The sequence below is a fragment of the Magnolia sinica genome, chromosome 9 (assembly GCF_029962835.1).
Source record: "Magnolia sinica isolate HGM2019 chromosome 9, MsV1, whole genome shotgun sequence".
NCBI classification, from domain to species: domain Eukaryota; kingdom Viridiplantae; phylum Streptophyta; class Magnoliopsida; order Magnoliales; family Magnoliaceae; genus Magnolia; species Magnolia sinica.
Window position 1 is genome coordinate 64,478,302 of NC_080581.1, and position 8,478 is coordinate 64,486,779.

Consider the following 8,478-nt stretch of genomic DNA (forward strand, 5'->3'; position numbering starts at 1 on the left):
TGCCACGGACTCAATAATAATCTGTTGATGAGATAATCGGTCAGCACTCATCCGTTGCTCCGTCTCGAGCTTGTCTTTCGCCACCTTTAGCCCCAACTTGGCTTCCATGGCTCTGAACTCCAAGTCTTCGTTAGCTCGACGCAAATGCCTGACTTCAAGGTCGATCATATCTAAGCGAGCTTGGAGTTGGTTAACCTCGCCCTGGAGAACAAGTTCCCTTGCCCGTCCCTTTGCGATTGCCTTCCTAGTTCATCTCGCTCCATAGGTGAAGCCTCCAACGCCTTCTCGAGCTCGGCCCTCCATGCTTCTTGCTCTGCTCTTTCCACCACAAACTTCGCCCACTTTGCTTCTTACTCTGCTTTATATACTACAAACTTAACCCGCTTTGTTTCTTATTCTGCCTTCTTGACCACAAATTTGGCCTGCTCTGCTTCAAGCCATTCCATCTCCTTCAACCTCTCCTTTACCTCCACCATCATTGTCTGCGACTGGTAGGAGACAACCATATAATCGTTCATGAAGCTGATGTGGCAGCAAAAGAGTGTGTCGGCTATCCGTGCCTCTGGTACATGCTTAACCGCTCATAGATTTAGCAACACCATATGATAACCGGGAGGCAGAATTTTTGGAGTAGGCTCGGAGGTTCCTCCAATTCCACTTACAGCAGAAGCTTGAGCAGCAGCCTCAGGAGTAATAGCATACCCAACAAGACCAAGAGCTTCAGTTCAGCCGCTAAGGGCTCAGCCTCGGTAACAGCTTCAGGGGCTGCAGATTGTGTAGGAGCAACTATACAAGGCATCCTTACAGGCCTCGAGCTCTGCCAGTAAGGATGCCTTATTCGCGGACGCTGCGGACTCAAGAACAATCCGTTGCTGAGCCAACTAGTCCGCACTCCTCTGTTGCTCTCTTCCAGCCCCGACTTGGCTTTCTTGGCTCTGAACTCCTGGTCTTCGTTAGCCCAACGTAAACACCTGACTTCCGGGTCGACCACATCCAAGTGAGCTTGGAGTTGGTTGACCTTACCCCGTAGCGCAAGTTCCCTTGCCCGTCCCTCTACGACTACCTTCCTTAGTTCATCTCGCTCCACAGCTAAAGCCTCCAACGCCTTCTTGAGCTCGGCCCTCTATACTTCTTATTCTGCTTTTTCCACCACAAACTTGGCCCACTCTACTTCTTGTTCTGCCTTCTCTACTATAAACGTGGCCTGCTTTGCTCTTGTTCTGCCTTCTTGACCACAAATTTGGCCTGCTCTGCTTCAAGTCATTCCATCTCCTTCAACCTTTCCTTTACCTCCACCATCATTAGCAGCGACTGGTAGTAGACAGCCGCATAATCGTTCATGAAGCTGACATGGCGGCGGGAGAGTGTGTCGACTATCTGCGCCTCTTGTACGTGTTTATCCACCCATGGGTTCAGCAACGGCATATGATAAGTAGGAGGCAGAATTTCTGGAGCAGGCTCGGAGGTTCCTCCGATTCCACTGGCAGCAGAAGCTTGAGCAACAGCTTTAGGAGTATTACCATACCCAACAAGACCAAGAGTTTCAGTTCGACCGGCTAAGGGCTCAGCCTTGGCAACAGCCTTGGGGGCCGTAGATTGTGCAGGAGCAACTATACAAGGCATCCTTATGGGCCTCGAGCTCTGCTCGTAAGGATGCCTTGTCTACGGACACCATAAACTCAAGAACAAACCATTGCTGAGCCAACTGGTCCGCACTCATCCGTTGCTCCGTCTCGAGCTTCTCTTTCACCACCTCTAGCCCCAGCATGGCTTCCTTAGCTCTGAACTCCAAGTCTTCTTTAACTCGGCATAAATGCCTGACTTTGGGGTCGAACATATCCAAGTGAGCTTGGAGTTGGTTGACCTCGCCCTGGAGCATAAGTTCCCTTTCTTGTCCCTCTACAACTGCCTTCGTCAATTCATCTCGCTCCACAACTGAAGCCTCCAACGCCTTCTCGAGCCAGGCCCTCCGTGCTTATTGCTCTGCTTTTTCCACCATAAACTTGGCCTGCTCTGCTTCTTGATCTGCTTTCTCTACTATAAACTTGTCCCGCTCTGCTTCTTATTCTGCCTTCTTGATCACAAATTTGGCCTGCTCTGCTTCATGTCATTCCATCTCTTTCAACCTCTCCTTTATCTCCACCATCATTGTCAGCGACTGGTAGTAAATAGCCGCATAATCGTTCATGAAGCTGACATGGCGGTGGGAGAGTGTGTCGGCTATCCGTGCCTCTGGTACGTGCTTATCCGCCCATGGGTTCAGCAACGCCATATGATAAGCAGGAGGCAGAATTCCTGAAGCAGGCTCAAAGGTTCCTCAGATTCCACTGGCAGTAGAAGCTCGAGCAGCAGCCTTGGGAGTAGTAGCATACCCGATAAGAGTAAGAGCTTCAGTTCGGCCGGCTAAGGGCACAACCTTGGCAACAACCTGGGGGCCGCAGATTGTGCAGGAGCAACTATACAAGGCATCCTTATGGGCCTCGACCATAAGGATGCCTTGTCCGTGGACACCACGTTCTCAAGAACAATCTGTTGCTGAGCCAAACGGTCCGCACTCATCCGTTGCTCCGTCTCGAGCTTCTCTTTCACCACCTCCAGCCCCCACTCTGCTTCCGTGGCTTTGAACTCCAGGTCTTCGTTAGCCCGGCATAAATTCCTGACTTTGGAGTCAGCTACTAGCAAGCGAGCTTGGAGTTAGTTGACCTCACTCTGGAGCGTAAGTTCCCTTGCCCGTCCCTCTGCAACTGCCTTCCTTAGTTCATCTCGCTCCACAGCTGAAGCCTTTAACACCTTCTCGAGCTCACCCCTCTGTGCTTCTTGCTCTGCATTTTCCACCACAAACTTGGCCTGCTCTACTTCTTGCTCTGCCTTCTCTACTATAAACTTGGCTCGCTCTGTTTCTTGTTCTGCCTTCTCGATCACAAATTTTGCCTGCTCTACTTTAAGCCGTTCCATCTCCTTTAACCTCTCCTTTACCTCCACCATCATTGGCAACGACTAGTAGCAGACAGTCATGTAATCTTTCATGAAGCTGACGTGGCAGCGGGAGAGTGTGTCGGCTATCCGTACCTCTGGTACGTGCTTAGCCCCCCGTGGGTTCAGTAACACCATATGATAATCAGGAGGCAGAATTTATGGAGCAGGCTTGGAGGTTCCCTGCTGCCTCGAGAGTAGTAGCATACCCGATAAGAGCAAGAGCTTCATTTCGACCGGCTAAGGGCTCAGCCTCGGCAACAGCCTGGGGAGCCGCAGATTGTGTAGGAGTAACTATACAAGGAGTCTCCCCTACCACTTCTCTCCCTGCCCCAAAAGGACCTGCAACTGCTGAAGGTGGAGCCTTGGGGGCTTCCTCCTCTAAAGAAGGTGACGAAATGGTGATAGGCTCGACTCTGGCAGGGGCCTCCATAGCTCATGCCTCAGGACCATACTTGGAGCTGCCTCATCCTCGATTTCAGAAGCCTTCTTCTTCCTCGGCGTCACTTTCTTCCTCGGGCTTGGAAGAAAGGACAACGTCCATCGGAGGGCGCGGTCGCTTTTTCCTCTTTGAATCACCTGTCTCCATTCCTGCTCAGAATAAGGAGTTAATTCAAGAGTTACTGAGTAACTAAATGTCGAGAAATCAACTTCCTGAGGAGAGTAGCTCGCTTACCTAAAGCAAAGAGGGTGAGCTGAATTCTACAAAAGCCAGAAGATACCAGGTTCTCCTGATTGATGAGGTCGAACCAGGCACACTAGTCCGTAGGGAGCACTCGAACTCGGTCAACCTGTCGCTTTTGGAGGACGGAGAGGTTGGGGGGCCCCTTCAGCTGGACTGCAAATAGAAGTGGAGAATAAGTTAGGCATGGAAGGATGAATTGAACATGCAGTGCGACTAAAAGAAATGTCTGACCTGGATTGGCGAATCTATTAGGGACTCAGACCTGTAGCCTTCCCAATTCGGAGGTAAGGGCTTCCCATTCTCCTGAGGCACAAAACCACTTCCCCTTCCAATCCTTGTTGGAAGAAGGAAGTTGATTGACCAAGCCCGGGAGGCATGGAGGCCTAGTCGAGAAATACCACCATGCCTTATCTGTATTATCGAATTTGGCCATGTACAAAAATAGGAACTCATCTGGCGTTAGTCTCTGGTTCCCCGCACGATGCTAGAGGACAAAAGTGGAGGCAAGGATCCTCCAAGAGTTCAGGACCAGCTGACCCGGTGCGATTTTCAGCTGCGCTGTCAGTTCACGTAAGAAAGGATGGATGGGGAACTGAAGCCCACATTGGAGAGCACAAATGAAGATGACAATCTCCCCCTCAGCTGGAGATCCCTCTTGGTCCGTGAGGGTAGGAGCCTGAATATGAACCGAGTCGGGGATCTGATAGTCTTCACGGAGTTGGGCCATCTGAGACTCGACCAAAATCAATCCCCTAGGAACTGACGGTTTCGACCTACCCCCCTTGGGGCCCGCCTTCGACCGCCACATGGGATCTCTAAGGGCCTTCTTCGGTTCCTTGCCTCGGCTCTTGGCCCTCTAACTTGCTCTTCTTTGGGCTGGGGCTAAAGTATAGAAAGGTACAGCCTCAAGAGGGCCTTTGGATTCTCTAGGTCACGAGGCTGTAGTCTCTGGTTCGAACTCTAAACTAGCTCTTCGGACCTCGTCCATTTCATCAGAGTTGCTCGACATGAAGGAAAAATGCGTTTAAGTCTTGAAGGACTCACAGCATTACAGGCAATTTCTGGCAGAAGACGATTTGGAAGGAAGGAGTAGAGAAAATGAGAGTGTGAGAAGTGTGAAAGCAATGATGGGAGGGGTTTATATAACCGCCTCATTGTTCGGCGCCATCATTGCAAGCAACCGTTCTCGTAGCCGATGCGACTCGGCACTAGTGCCAAGGGACACGTGGCAGAGTTCTATACGTCCAAACCTATGCTTCGAGGTCAGGATCTTCTCGGCATTTAATGTCATTAAAGACGTAAGTGCCTCCTTGCCCCTCTGACACACGTGGCGTTGTTCCCTTCGTCCTGTCGTCTGCGAATTGTAACCGTCACCACTCGTCCTGTGCTAAGAGGATAGAAACTAAAGGGATGTAACCGTTGCACAACACGCAACATCTGAGGCGTACAAATCGCATTAAATGCACCCTGATCATCCTAATCACCATCATGAGCAGGAGAGGGGAGACGACGTTTTATTTCCCCAAATATTTACTCTCCAAGTCCGGACTCGGACCAAGAGAGTAGGGGGCTTCTGTTATTGGGAAATTTGTACAAGGACAGTCGGGGTCGGCCTGAGCTACACGAATCAAATAGCAAGGCCTCGAAAGGAGGAGGCGACGTTGGGGTTCCGACTAAGTCACGACTCAGGACTACAATCTTGATTGGCCGATCTGAACCCTCGTCCTAGTTCGATGGAGAATGGCTAAGCCTAGTCCTGATCTTCGTTCTCGGCTTTGGTCAGCGAACTTCGACCTCAGTGATCTATCGACAGGCTCTGACAATTAGTACTTGGCTTCACGATGGTATGATTCGAGGCCAAGTCAGAGCGCAAATATTCCGTATGCCGAGGGCGAGGCCGGGTCAAGGCACGTATGAATTGTGCACAAAGGCCAAGGCCGAGCCTAGGCATGGGCATATCGCGTGCTAAGGCTGGGGACGAGTCCGTGACAGTACTTCGCACGCAGAATCTGTAGATCAACCAAAATGCGGGTGTGACCGATGATCTCACCCAAAGATACGCGCCATTAAGATACGATACGCTGCACAGTCCAAAGATTACAGACAATATCCCCACGATCACAATATCTCATTGATTGAGTAAATCATGCCGATATTAACAGACGTGGATCATCCAACCCACAGGTATAAATACCAGGGGACCCATTGCTATAGGTACGCAAGATCTTGCACCCTCTCTACACTCCATTTAGACCCAGATTCCCAAGCATGACTTAGGCATCGGAGGGTCCCCTGGCTTAACTAGGGTCTCCTTTGCTCACTCTTTTGTGCGGGACTAGGGTTCGTCAAAGGTTCGCCACATTGAGTGGAGGGTGGTCCAGATTTTGACTTCAACACAAATCAACAGCTAGAAATCGTTGGTTACTCACTCGGAGATGATCTCGTGCTTGTGACTCATCCGAGACTTGGAATTTCATTATTTTCGGGCAAAGCATATATTTCAGTGCGCTTATTACAACCATTGTTTCAAACATTACATACACCATTAATTAAAGATATTAAAGTTGATTTAGTAATTAAATTCAAATCCCTCTAACAATAAGAGGATTTCAAATAAGGGGGTTTCAAATCCAGGGTTCCGAATCGAGTGAGTTCCAAATCCCGTGGGTTCCAAAACCACGCTCCCAAACATGCCAATAGGTGTTGAGAATGGGGTGCGAATTATGAGAGAGGATTTGCACAAACTGAAGTTACCAAGGACACAGTTTATGGAACAGGTGTTGACATGGCACATGTGTGCAAGATCCGGGCCATTCCTTGGGTGGGGCCCAAGTGAATATGAATTGATCCAGAAAATCAATCAGCTTCACATATTAGATGGGCCACACATGTACTATGAGCTTCATATCTAGACCGTTTGGGCATTTCACTGTACGATTCATCTTTTATCATACGTGTGTGGTCCATTTAATAATTAGACCTCCTGACTTTTGGGCCAGGGCATGTTCATGGTATGCTTCACACAAAGGATGACCAAAACAGCTGTGGTGCATTGGCACGTGCGCCACAAATCGCCTCCGTCATCTATTTTGAAATATAGAAAGTATAGAAGTGAACAAAATTCAATTGCTCCATTTTTTAGAGTAACGATTAGGCGTGAAACATGTGGACGGCGTTTAGTTGGCTATTTGCGAATCTCATCAGCATCTGATCAAAATCTGACGGTAGTAAGATGAGGGCCACCGCAGTCGCATCAGTATCAAGCTCCTCGTCTTTTATTAAGATACGGTGGAACCCACGTTTACTCCATCCTTTGTTTATTCTTTCAAAGACACGTGTAAGGCACGTGAAGATAAGGCAATGCTTTCAAAGACAAGTGAGAGATTAAAGGTAAAGCCTTGCACCATAAAATTGTGTACCTGGCATATGCTAACTCAATTAAATTGTTTATGTTGTGGAACTTACATTGAGGAATTTTTTTGATTTTATGTTTTTTAATCTTTGATTTATAAAGATTTATTTATTGAATTTGGACCATTGATGTCGTCCAGTGAACAAGTTGGAAAATCAAACCAATATATATATATATATATATATATATAGATATATATATATATATATATATATATATATATATATATATATATACACTACACCAAAATCATCATTCAGAAATAGTTTTAAACCGTTCCTAAATGCTTCAGGAACGGTTTAATACCGTTTCTGAATGAGGCGTCGCAGAAAATCAGGAACGGTTCGGAACCGTTTTGGGTACCGTTTCAGTTTTTAGAAACGGAATTTTAGGAACGGTTTTAAACCGTTCTGGTGCCAACGATCACATTTTGGGCAGAAAATTTTAGAAACGGTTTTGAATGCCTATGAACGTTGCCAACGGTCAGATTTTAGGACGAAATTTTAAGAACAATTTTAAACCCCTTTGTTAATTGTATGAGAGAGAGTGGGGTATGTAATCTACTTGTATTATATGCCAGATAATTACACAAATAGAAGAAAAAGACAATAGAATAATTCATAGGCAACAATTTTCCTTCCAGTACACATTCAATTTAAATTCCAATTTCAATACAACATTTCATTTCCAGGCTTCTATAATTCAACAATCCCTTGCTCTTTTCTAGAATGATCACTCTGCCTTCAGATATGACATCCGCTGCAAATCCTCCTCATCCATCTCCCACAACCCGAGCGATCTCTTCCACCAGTTCTTCAGGCCTGGTATTCCATCTGCAAAAATACCATATTTATATTAAAAATAATTGCACAGGTAAAAATGTTATCAGCCCCTGTCCAGGCTCTTTATCAACGAGTTCCAACAGGAACACAACAGATATCCTGAACCACTCATCGGTGGCCCCCATCACATATGGGTCATTGATAAATAATCTGACCAACTGGACAATCTTAATCCTAGTTGCTTGATTGGAACAGTTATCATGCCTCTTGTTGTTGTCTGAGAATAGCAACGTACCTTGCACATGAATACCTGAACTGGGCTAATGGAGAGAAGGCACTTTTACTTCTTTTTTTTTCAAGACATTCACAAGCAGGGGATTAAAGGCAGCTAGATGTGACTAGCTCGGACTGCTGGTTGAGTTGAAGATATGGTGATATTCAGTATAGGTGTATTTATACTCTAGTAGTAGGATTTCCCTACTCAGAGCATGGCTCCTCCCGCTTCCATTCCGATAGTGGGTCAGGACAGAAACTGACACATTAGCAGATCCACTCAGGGTGGGCCAGGCCAGAAACTGACCCATTGGCAGCACTACTCAATGAGATCCCAACCATGATTTTAAGAC